The sequence below is a fragment of the Canis lupus genome, unplaced genomic scaffold (genome assembly GCF_011100685.1).
Source record: "Canis lupus familiaris isolate Mischka breed German Shepherd unplaced genomic scaffold, alternate assembly UU_Cfam_GSD_1.0 chrUn_S1626H1817, whole genome shotgun sequence".
Classification (NCBI taxonomy): Eukaryota; Metazoa; Chordata; class Mammalia; order Carnivora; family Canidae; genus Canis; species Canis lupus.
The window spans coordinates 77,761-89,852 of record NW_023330468.1 but is presented as its reverse complement, the minus strand read 5'-3'; the positions used below and the strand labels follow the sequence as shown (position 1 = coordinate 89,852).

General features: G+C 42.6%; 1 pseudogene; it reads left to right on the top strand.

The window, feature by feature from the left end:
• Positions 1–9,368: 9,368 nt before the first annotated feature.
• On the top strand, positions 9,369–11,764 carry LOC119868897 (annotated as a pseudogene).
• The last annotated feature ends 328 nt before the right edge of the window (positions 11,765–12,092 follow it).

Here is a 12,092-nt window from a genome sequence, read left to right as displayed (position 1 = left end):
GAAAAAATCCTAAGGGACTCATAAATATAATGGGAATTCCAGGAAAAGAGAATGAGAAAGGGCAGAAGCAAACTGAAAGCAATAGTGGTTAAACATTTCCCAAACCTGGGAAGAGAAATGAACATACAGAACCATAAGGCTCAAAAGACTTGAAATAGGCTGACTTTGAAAAAGGCTGTACCTGAAATAGGCTGACTTTGAAAAAAGCTGTACCAAGAAGGATCAATTAAATTGTCAAAGCCAAAGAAACCATTTTAAAAGCATTAAGGAAAAAAGAGAAAAGTACATACACGGGAACTTCTATGACTATAAGCAGATTTCTCAACAAAGACTTTTTAGGGCAGGACAAAATGGGATGACATATTCAAAATATTGAAGAATAATTAAGAATTCTATACCCAGCAGAGCTGTCCTTTAGAAATGGAGAAATAAAGACTTTTCCAAACAAAAGATGAGGGAGTTCATTACCACTACACCTGCCTTCTAAGAAACACTAAGGGAATTAAGGGAATTCTGAGTAAAAGTAAAACATAAGCCTTATAAAAATATAAAAAGAAAGTATAGGGATGCCTGGGTGGCTCAGTGGTTGAGCGTCTGCCTTTGTGGTCCAGGGCATGATCCTGGAGTCCCGGGATCAAGTCCCACATCAGGCTCCCTGCATGGAGCCTACCTCTCTGTCTATGTTTCTGCCTCTCTCTCTCTGTGTCTCTCATGAATAAATAAATAAAGTTTAAAAAAAGAAAGTATAAAACTCACTGGTAATAGTAAACAGTTAAGGTTAGATTCTGTAATATGGTGATGGTGGTACATCATTCACTTACAACTCTAGTTTAAAAGTTAAAATAAGAAATTACCTAAAATATGAGAGGGAGAAGAAGTAGAAGTATCAACTTTAGGAATTTCAGGAAGTAAAGTTGTTATCAGCTTAAAATAGGGTTTGTGATTTTAAGATGTTTTATGTAAGCCCATGAAAACCACAAAGGAAAAAACTGTAGCAATCACACAAAAGAACAGGACAAAGAAGGCAAAGGATACTAGTACCAAAATACATTAAAACAAAAAAGAAAACATGGAACAATACATCTCCAAAGCAACTAGAAAACATTTAGACATGGAGAGAGAGGGAGAGACATGGGCAGAGGGAAAAGGAGGCTCCCCATGGGGAGCCAGATGCAAGACTCGATCACAGGACCCTAGGGTCACGCCCTGAGCCAAAGACATATGCTCAACCACAGACCACCCAGCATCCCAAAAGCAAGTTTTTAAAGGGCAAAAATAAGTCCTGATCTATCAATAGCTACTTTAAATGTAAATAATTCTCCAACCAAGACAGACAGAATAGCTAAATGAATTTAAAAGAGAAAGAAAGAAAGACCTAATATTTTAGCCTCAAAGACACACATAGACTGCAACTAAAGGGAAAGGAAGAGATATTTCAAGAAAATGGTAATGAGGGAAAAAAAAGCAGGAATAGCTGCATTTATATCAAACCAAGAGGCTTTAAAATCATAAAAAAGAGAGGCACCTGGGTGGCTCGGTCAATTAAGTGTATGCTTTGGGCTCAGGTCATGATCCCCAGGGTCCCCAGCAGGGAATTTGCTTCTCCCTCTCCCTCTACCCCTACTCATGCTCTCCCTCCCTCTCTCAAGTAAATAAGTAAAATATGTGAAAAAAAGAAAAAAACAAAGTAAAATTATAAAAAGAGAGAACAAAAAGGTCATTATTTAATGATAAAAAGGTCAACACATCAACAAGATATAACAACTAGATATTTATGGAACCAACATCAAAGCATCCGAATAAATAAAGCAAAAAAGAACAGAGGTAAGAGACGAAATAAACACTAATACAATAACAGTTAAAGACTTTAACATGTTACGCTCAACAATAGTAGATTATCCAAGGAATCTATAAGTTAATAGCAGATTTGAACAATGCTAGAGGCCCAATGGACTTAGACGTATACAAAACATTCTGTGCAATAACAGCCAAACTCATTCTTCTTAAGTGCACATGGAACATTGTCTAGGATAGACTATATGGTAGGCCATAAAACAGGCCGTACCAAATTTGAGAAAATTAAAACCATATCAAATATTTTTCTGACCACAGTGATGTGAAAAGAAGTTGAGGGCAGCCCGGGTGGCTCAGCAGTTTAGCGCCGCCTTCAGCCCAGGGCGTGATCCTGGAGACCTGGGATTGAGTCCTGCATGCTGCTCCCTGCATGGAGCCTTCTTCTCCGTCTCCTGTGTTTCTGCATCTCTCTCTCTCTCTCTCTCTCTCTCTCTCTCTCTCTCTCTCTCTCCCATGAATAAATAAATAAATAAAACCTTTTTTAAAAAAAGACAATAGAAGTTGAAAATAAGGAAAACAGGAAAATTCATGAATACTCAGAAATTAAATAACACATTCCTGAACAATCAATGAATCAAAAAAAATGGGGGGGAATAAAAGTTCCTTGAGACAAATGAAAATGGAAACATTACAAAAATTAAGGGGTGAAGCAAAAGCATTTCTAGGAGGAAAGTTCATACCAATAAATGTCTACATTAAAAGGCAAGAAATATTCCAAATAAATAACCTAACTCTATCCTTAATGAACCAGAAAATAACTGAGCCCAAAGTTAGCAAAGAAAATGGAAAACAATGAAGATTAGAGCAGAAATAAATGAAATGGAGAAATTAAAAACAATAGAAAAGTTAACCAAACTAAGAGTTGTTTCTTTGAAAAGATAAACAAAATTGATACATTTTAACAGGAAAAAAAAAGAAGTCAAATTACAAAATTATAAGTGAAAAGGGAGATATTACAATGAATACCACAAAGGTACAAAAATTCATACAAGGTTACTACAAACAACTATACACCAGGAAACTGACAACTGAGAAGATATAAAAAAAGTCTTTGAAACATACAACTTACTAAAATGGCGTCAGGAATAAATAGAAAATAAATAGACTAATTACTAGTAAGGAGAGTGAATCAGAAAAGGAAGAAAGGAAGGAAGGAAGGAAGGAAGGAAGGAAGGAAGGAAGGAAGGAAGGAAGGAAGGAAACAGAGAACAAAGGAAAGAAAGAGAAAGAGAAAAAGAAAAAAGAAAAAAGAAAAAAAAAACAGAAAAAGAAGTTCCTATGAAGAAAAGTCTAGAACCAGATGGCTTCACTGGTATATTTTACCAAACTTCTAAGAATTAATATACCAATATTCTCAAACTTCTCCAAAAAAAAAAAAAAAAAAAGCAGAGAACATTCCCAATAAGCCTTATGAGGTCAGCACTATCTTCATGCTGAAAGACAGATGAGAACCCTACTAAAAAAGAAAACTATAGGCCAACATCCCTGATGATTATAAATGTGAACATTCTCAGCTAAATACTAGAAAAGATATCAGCAGCCTATTAAAAGGACCATTCACCATAATCAACTTGGATTTATCCCTGGGATGAAAGGATGGCTCAAAATATGGAAATCGATCAATGTGATACATCACATTAATAGAGTGAAAGAAAAGAATCCTATTATCATCTCAATAGACACAGAAAAAGCATTTGACAAAATCCAACAGTCATTCATGAAAAAAACAGTTAACAAATGAGGTATGGAAGTAACATGCCTCAAAATAATAAAGGCCATATTGACAAGCCCATAGCTGATGTCACACTCAATGGTGAAAGGTTGAAAGCTTTTCTTCCAAAATCAGGAACAAGATAAGGTGCCCACTCTCACCACTCCTCTTCAATATAGTACTAAAAGTCCTAGCTAGAGCAATTAGTCAACAAACAGAAAAGGCATCAGAATTCAAAAGGTAGAAGTAAAATGGTCTCTGTTTGCAAATAACATGTTTTTGTATAGAGAAAATCCTAAATATTCAACCAAAAAACTGTTAAAATAATCAACAAATTGAGCCCAGTTGTAAGACACAAAATTGACATACAAAATAAAATTTCTATAATAACAAATTTTCTGAAAAGGAAATAAAGAAACATATCCAATTTATAATTGCATGAAAAACAATAAAATACTTAGGAATAAATTTAAGGAAGTGAAAGATCTATGCTAACAACTGTAAGACAATGATGAAAGCAATTGAAGAAGACATAAATGAATGGAAAGATAGGGCAGCCCAGGTGCCTCAGCAGTTTAGTGCCGCCTTCGGCCCAGGGTGTGATCCTGGAGACCCAGGATCAAGTCCCACGTTGGGTTCCCTGCATGGAGCCTGCTTCTCACTCTGCCTCCGCCTGTGTCTCTGTTTCTTTCTCTGTATCTTTCATGAATAAATCAATAAAGTCTTTTAAAAAATGGAAAGGTATCCTATGTTCCTGGACTGCAAGAATCACTATTATTAAAATGTCAATACTACCAAAAACCATCTATAGATCAATGCAGTCCCTATTGAGATTCCAGTGGCTTTTTTTTTAAAGCAAAAGTAGAAAAAAAAACCCTAAAATTTATATGAAGCCAAAAAAAAAAAGCAAGAAATCCTGAGAAAGAGCAAGGCATGAGGCATTATTGTTCCTGATTTTTTTAATATTTATTATAAAGCCATGGTCACTAAAACAGTAGAGTACTGGCACAGAAGCAAAGAGAACAATGGAATAAGGAATTCAGACACAAATCCAAGCATATATGGTCAACAAATATTTGACAAGCAAGTCAAGAATGCTCAATGAAGAATTGTCTCTTCAATAAATGATGTTGCAGCAAATGGATACTCACATGTAAAAGAATGAAACTGGGCCCATAGCTTACACCACTCACAACATTAACTCAAAATTAAATAAATGCTTAACTGTGAGACCTGAAACCATGAAACTCCTAGAAGTAAAACACAGGATAAAAGCTCCTTGACACTGGTCTTGGTAATTATATTTTGGAAATCACACCTAAAATGTAACCAAAAAATAAAAAATAGACAAGTGGGAATACATCAAACTAAAAAGTTTCTTCACACCTGAGGAAGCCATCAACTAATTGAAAAGACAACCTACAGAACAGAGAAAAAATATTCACAAACCATATATCTGATAAGGGATTAATAGCCAAACCAAATAAATAATGCACATAACTCTATGGCAGAAAAATCACCCAATTTAAAAATGAGCAAAAAACCTAATAACCATTTTTCAAAAAAAGATACACAGATAGGCAACAGGTATATGAAAAGATGTTCAACACTTCTAGTCATTAGGGAAATACAAATTAAAACTACAATGAGATACCACCTCATGCCTGTTAGAATGGCCATCATCCAAAAGACAAAAGATAACAAATGCTGGTATGGATGTAGAGGAAAGCGAACCCTTGTGCACTCTTGGGGGCGGTGTGTGTTGTAAACTGGTACAGCCACTGTGGAAAACAGAATGAAGGCTCCTCAAAAATTAAAAATAGAACTAGTTACAGTCCATTTCTGGGAATATATCCAAAGGAATTGAAAACACAAGAAAAGATAAATGAACCTCCCGATACACAGCAGCATTATTTATAATAGCAGAAACAGGGAAACAATCGAAGTGTCCAATGATGGAGGAATGGTTAGAGCAGTTGTGGCATATATGGTTGACTCCTGAACAACGAGGTGTGATCCTCCACATAGTTGAAAATCTGCATATAAAATTTGACTTTCCAAAATTAAGAGGCAGACTCTTAATAGCTTACCGTTGACTGGAAGCCTTACTAATAGCATAAACAGTCAACTAATACATACTTTGTTTATGCATTATATATTGTATTCTCACAATTAGGTAAACTAAAGAAAGGAAGGCGCTATGATGTATACCTTAAACCTCATTCAGTGATGTATGTCAACTATCTCTCAATAAAAGTGAAAAGAGATGAAAAGATACAATTGTCACTTGCTTTTTTGAAATATTTGCAGTAGCCTCCTACTGACTCCTCTTTCCTGAAGGACCCTAGAGGTCCAAGTTGGGAGTCATTAATCCAGTGAGGGAGGGGGGGAATGTGCTTCTCCCCCCGCCACTATCAGAGTCTTTAGTATCACCCAAGAATCTTCTATTTCTCCATTAGTCCTAGTTTCCAAGACAAAATTTCCATAGTGATCACCACCACAGCTCCCCACCTTGCAGAGTCTACCCCTGTATACTCCATCACTCCTCTGTTACCACAGATAAATTGTTTGGGTTCCTAGCAGAGGCCATTCTCTACTCATATACTGGGTCACATCCTCTCTTGGCTATTCAACTCTATCTCTCCAGAAAATCCTCCCCCCTCTTGCATCACGCACACTATCCTTCTTTATTCTCCACACCTCTTCCACAAGTCTAGAGAAACATGTTGGTAAACTCTCTTGGCCCCATTTCATGTAAGAGCCACCACCTCATTTCTCAGTTTTCCTAAATGAAATCTTAGAGGTTGATGAAAATTATAACTTTCCAATTTTCTCTTGAGCTCCCTCCATTCAAGCTTTCTCCTCTTGCTAAGATCCACAATTACTTCATAACATTGTATCCGAAGTCAATTCGCAGTCCTCATCTTGGTCTATCAGCAATATGTGACAGTTAACCAGGTTTTCCACTATCTTGAAACACTGAGAACTTGCCTTTCAAGACAGTAAATTTTCTGAATTTCCTTCCTTCTTTCCTCATTGTTCCTTTCTTCATCTCTGCTGGTTCTTCCTTTGACCCTTGTTTCTAGATCTTTGATCTTCTATCTTCATTACTTTAGAGAACTCTTCTAGTTGCAGGATTTAAGTGTCATCTCTATGCTGATGTCTCACCAATCTGTATCTCCAGCCTGAACCTCTTCCTTGAACTCCAGATTCATATATCTAATTCTCTATTAGACATTTTTTTCTGGGCAGCCCAGGTGGCTCAGCGGTTTAGCACCACCTTCAGCCCAGGGTGTGATCCTGGAGCCCCAGGATCAAGTCCCATATCAGGCTCCCTGCATGGAGCCAGCTTCTCCCTCTGCCTATGTCTCTGCCTGCCTCTCTCTCTCTCTCTCTCTCTGTCTCTCTCTCTCTCTCTCACACACACACATAAATAAAATCTTTAAAAATATATATTTAAAAAATACATCTTTTCCTGAATATCTAACTGGCATCTCCAATGTAATACAACCAGGAATGATCTTCTGAGCTTTTCCTTCAAACATTCAAACATAAGTTTTTCTTAGAGACTCCTAAGGTCTTAGCAGACAGATTGTGAACCTTGGTTGCATGTTATAGTCACATGGGGGGCCTGAGTTCCACCTCCCAATGATTGTAACCCAATTGGTCATGGCATCCAGAGTGTTAGAAGCTCTCTATGTAGCTTCTCCAAAGAAGCCAAGATTGAGGACTGTAGCTCTGGATGGGTTGCTTCTTCCTTTAACCTCAAATCCTATTATTTTTTCCCCATAAACACTCTCCTCCAGCCACACTGGTCCCCTTGCTATTGCTCAACTCACCAAATATGCTCCCCTTTCAATTCCTTCTTTGTGCCTGGAACACTTTTACCTAAAATAGCCTTAAGATTTATTTCCTTATCTTTTCAAGTCTTTGCTTTAAATCACTGTGTCATTGAGATCTACTATGACCACCCTATTTAAGTTTGCAAAGTTCTCTGCCAACCACATCATTTCCCCATTACCCTTACCAGGACTTTTTTTTTTCCTTCAGCATTATGCCATTCAAAAAGATGTAATTTACTCATTTATTATAGGTTCAGTCTCTCCCCAGTTAGGAAGCAGACTCTGAGAGCAGAGGAATATCTGCATTTTTGCTTACTGTGGGATCTCAGATCATGCATGATATATAGCAGGTACTCAAAAAACGAGCACTAGTGACATTCCTTTTTCTAATATGAAATTTTCTCCTTTCTCATTTTCATCAAATTCTTGGTTCTGTTTAAGAGTTAGACCTATTTGCTGGTATCCCAAAACAACCCTACTTAATAGTTCATCCACTTCTAATTTTTTTCCAAAGGCTTATCTTTCCTTACATTTCCTTAATTATGAGCTTCTCCTTAGGGTTTAGTATTTGACCCTTTATCCTTATTTATATTTACACTTAATAACCTCTCTCCTTTGAAAAGAGGAGACTTCATTTTTCAGACTTCAGCTAGAATGGAAAATTTAAAGTGGTGCCGCCATGTCAAAGTTTTAGTTAAGAACACTGGACCTTCCTCTCACCCAGGTAAGTCCAGTACAGTATCAAAGCTTCAATTATTTATGTCAATAAATCCAAATATTGTTTCTCTAATGCACTGTTCTCTTATTAGTGTCAAAAAAAGTAATGATCTCCTCCCTCCCTCCTTCTCCCCCCCCACACACTCTATATCTTATAAGTCAAGATAAAAATTCAGGAGTATTACTTAAAACATCCCTTTTCCCTTTCTCCCAAAACTCAGCCAAGCGTTTCTTTATTCTACTTATTAAATTTTTATTATGACCTATCTCTTCCATGTCATTTCTGTTCATGATAATCTCTTACCTTTCCTCTTAAAGCCTCCCAACTGAAACCATTATTTCCCTACTTTCCCCTTCAATACATTCTACACACTGCCAAAGTATAAACATTTAAAGACCTTTAAAATTCATGCAATTGCATTAAAATCCTTAAATGGCTTTCGTATTATTTAGTATAATAATCCTTACCATGGTTAAGCTAATACTCAACAATCTCTATGCTTCTCTTGCACATAAGCTCAAAGTATCACAGTTTCTTTAATAAATCAAGATTACTTTCCTCCTCACTCATTTTAATGCCTTACCACAGTCCATTTCTTCTGTTTGGAACCTCCCATTTACGTTCACTTAGCTATTCAAATTCATTCTATCACATCCTTTTAAAAGTTAATGAGATTCATATAGTCAATGGATCTTGACAAAGGACTAGACAACACAGTGAAAGAAAAGGACAGTATTTTCAACAAATGATAATGTAAAACTGGACACCACATGCAAAAATACTGAGTCCAGACACAGACTTCACATCCTTCACAAATATAAACTCAGATCACAGTTCTAAATATAAAATGCAAAATTATAAAACCTCTGCAAGATAATGTAGGAGAAAATGCAGGTGAACTTGGGTATGGCTATGATTTTGATCCAACACCAGGGCACAATCCATGAAAGAAATAACTGATACACTGGACTCCATTAAAATTTTCTGTTCTGCAAACAGCAATGTCAAGAGAATAAGAAGACAAAGCACAGAGTTGGAGAAAATATTTACAAAAGAACCATCTAGTAAAGAACTGTTATCCAGAATCTATATAGGGAGCGGAGGGACGGCCGTCGGAGCCGCCGAGGCCAAGTGCTGCCTGGCTGGGCCTACAAAGGGGATGTCAGGCCTCCAAAAGGAGCGCAGTGGAAGCGAGGGCCTCCCTGAGCCGCTGCTGTGACGGCCAGTGAGCGAGCCGCGGAGGATGTCCACCACCAGGACGGTCGCGCCCGCGGGGATCCCGGGGAACCCGCGGGAGGTCTCCAACCCCGCCAAGCCTGGCCGCAAGACCAAGCAGCTGCAGTACGCGCAGAACGTGGTGGTAAAGACGCCCTGGAATCACCAGCTCGCCTGGCCCTTCTACCAGCCCGTGGATGCAATCAAGCTAAACCTGCCCGATTACCATAAAATCATAAACACCCGATGGCTATGGGGACTATTCAGAAGAGACTAGAAAATAATTATTACTGGAGCGCCGGCGAATGTATGCAGGACTTCCACACCATGTTTACAAATTGTTACATTTACAACAAGCCCACAGACGACACAGTGCTAACGGCCCAAGCCTTAGAGAAAATTTTTCTGCAGAGAGTGGCCCAGGTGCCCCAGGACGAAGTTGAATTATTACCCCCTGCTCCGAAGGGCAAAGGCCGGAACGCGGCGCAGGAACCCGGAGTGCAGGTGGGCAGCAAGTGGTGGCCGTGTCCTCTGTCTCCCCAGCAACCCCCTTCCAGAGCGTCCCCCCACTGTCTCCAGACGCCTGTCATTGCTGCCCCCCTCTGCCGACCATTACCGCAAACATCACGTCGGTCCCTGCGCCCCCGCCGCCGCCCCACCCCCTCCCTCGACGCCCATCATCCATCCCTGTGGTCCCTCCCACAGCGCCTGTCGTCAAGGAAAAGGGTGCAAAGCGGAAAGCAGCCACCACGACGCCCACTCCATCCGCGAGCCGGAGCGAATCGCCGCCGCCATCGTCAGACCCCAAGCAGGCCGAGGTGGGGGCTCGGCGAGAGAGTGGGGGCCGCCCCATCGCACCGCCCTGGAAGGGTCTAGAGGACGGCGAGGTGCCTCAGCATGCGGGCCGGAAGGGCGAGCTGCCGAGCACTCGCGGCACTGTGACAGCGTCCTCGAGGACATGCCGTGCAAGAAGCGTGCGGCCTGCGCCTGGCCCTTCTCCAGCCGGTGGACGCCGAGGCCCTGGAGCTGCACGACTACCACGACGTCACCGAGCACCCGATGGACCTCAGCACTGTCAAGAAGACGGACAGTCGCGAGTGCCCAGACGCGCAGGGCTTCGCTGCTGACACCCGGTTCATGTTCTCCAGCTGTTACCAGTACAACCCCCAGGCCACAAGGTGGTGGCCGTGGCCAGGAAGCTGCGGCCGTGTTCGAGGTGCGGTTTGCTAAGATGCCGGCTGAGCCCGCAGCCCCCGTGCTGAGCAGGGGCGCCGAGAGCAGCCGCAGCAGCGAGGAGAGCTCGGAGGAGGAGGAGGAGGAGGAGGAGGAGGAGGAGGAGGAGGAGGAGGGGAGGAGGAGGAGGAGGAGGAGGAGGAGGGGGAGGAGGAGGAGGAGGAGGAGGAGGAGGAGGAGGAGGAGGAGGAGGAGGGGGAGGAGGAGGAGCGGGCCCGGCTGGCGGAGCTGCAGGAGCAGCTGAAGGCTGTGCACGAGCAGCTCGCCGCCCTGTCGCGGGCCCGGGAACAAGCCAGAGAGGAAGAAGGAGCCGAAGGGAAAGGAGGAGAAGGAGGAGGACGCGGACGAAGACGAGGACACGGAGAGGCACAAGGCCAAGTCTGAGGACGAGAAGGCCAAGGGGGCCCCGCCGCCAAGCAGGCCCAACCGAAGAGGGCTCCCGCCGAGAAGGCCGGCAGCGCAGCCAGGCCAGCAGGCAGCCGAAGCAGGGCGGCAAGCAGGCATCGGCCTCGACGACCCGGAGAGGAGGAGCAAGGCCTGCCCGTGAGCTAGGCCGAGGGCGCCAGCTCAGCCTAGACCACCCGGCTGCCCGGGGACACGGGGCTGCGGGGTCCACTTCATCCAGTCCCGGAGCCCTCGCTCAGGGACCCAGGCCTGAGCAGAGAGAGATTGACTTTGAGCCTCTGAAACCCACCACTGTGCGGGAGCAAGTGTTGTTGACAGGAAAAGCAAAGGGAGCCTTTCTCCACGAGCGGGAAGAAGCAGGCGGCCAAGTCCAAGGAGGAGTTAGCTCAGGAAAAGAAGGAGTCGGAGACGCGCGGCAGGACGTCCGTGGGCAGCTGAACAACAACGAGAAGCCTGCCAAGGAGGAGAAAGCGGGCTCTGCGCCCTCGGGAGGGCCGCCCGGCTCAGCAGCAGCAGCTCCTCGGTCCGGGAGCAGCAGTTCGGCGGATCCAGCTCCACTGCAGCGACTCAGACTGAGCGCTGGACTCGCACATCAGGACAAAACCAGCGAAGTCGCACCCGCCGGAACTCTGCAGTGTCCCTTGCTCTGGTTGATCTGCTGCTCTGGTTCCGCGCCTGCAGGTTTTCTTTAAAACTCAGTGTTACGGAATCCAGGGATCCCGGGTGGCGCAGCGGTTTGGCGCCTGCCTCTGGCCCAGGGCGCGATCCTGGAGCCCCGGGATCGAGTCCCACGTCGGGCTCCCGGTGCATGGAGCCTGCTTCTCCCTCTGCCTGTGTCTCTGCCTCTCTCTCTCTCTCTCTCTGTGACTATCATAAATAAATAAAAATTAAAAAAGATAAATAAACTCAGTGTTATGGAATCTTCCAGTTTTGGCTTTAATAGGTCTAAGATCTTTCTCGTGTGTATGTGAGGCTTTATGAGAAGGTGTGAACCCGCATAAAGCCTTCCCTTCCTTACTGAGTTGAGTTGCTTGGAGACGGCAACTTCAAACGCTGACCTGATGACCGTAGAAAACCATGTCAGATGTGATCTGAAGTTTCTTGCAAAGCCCCT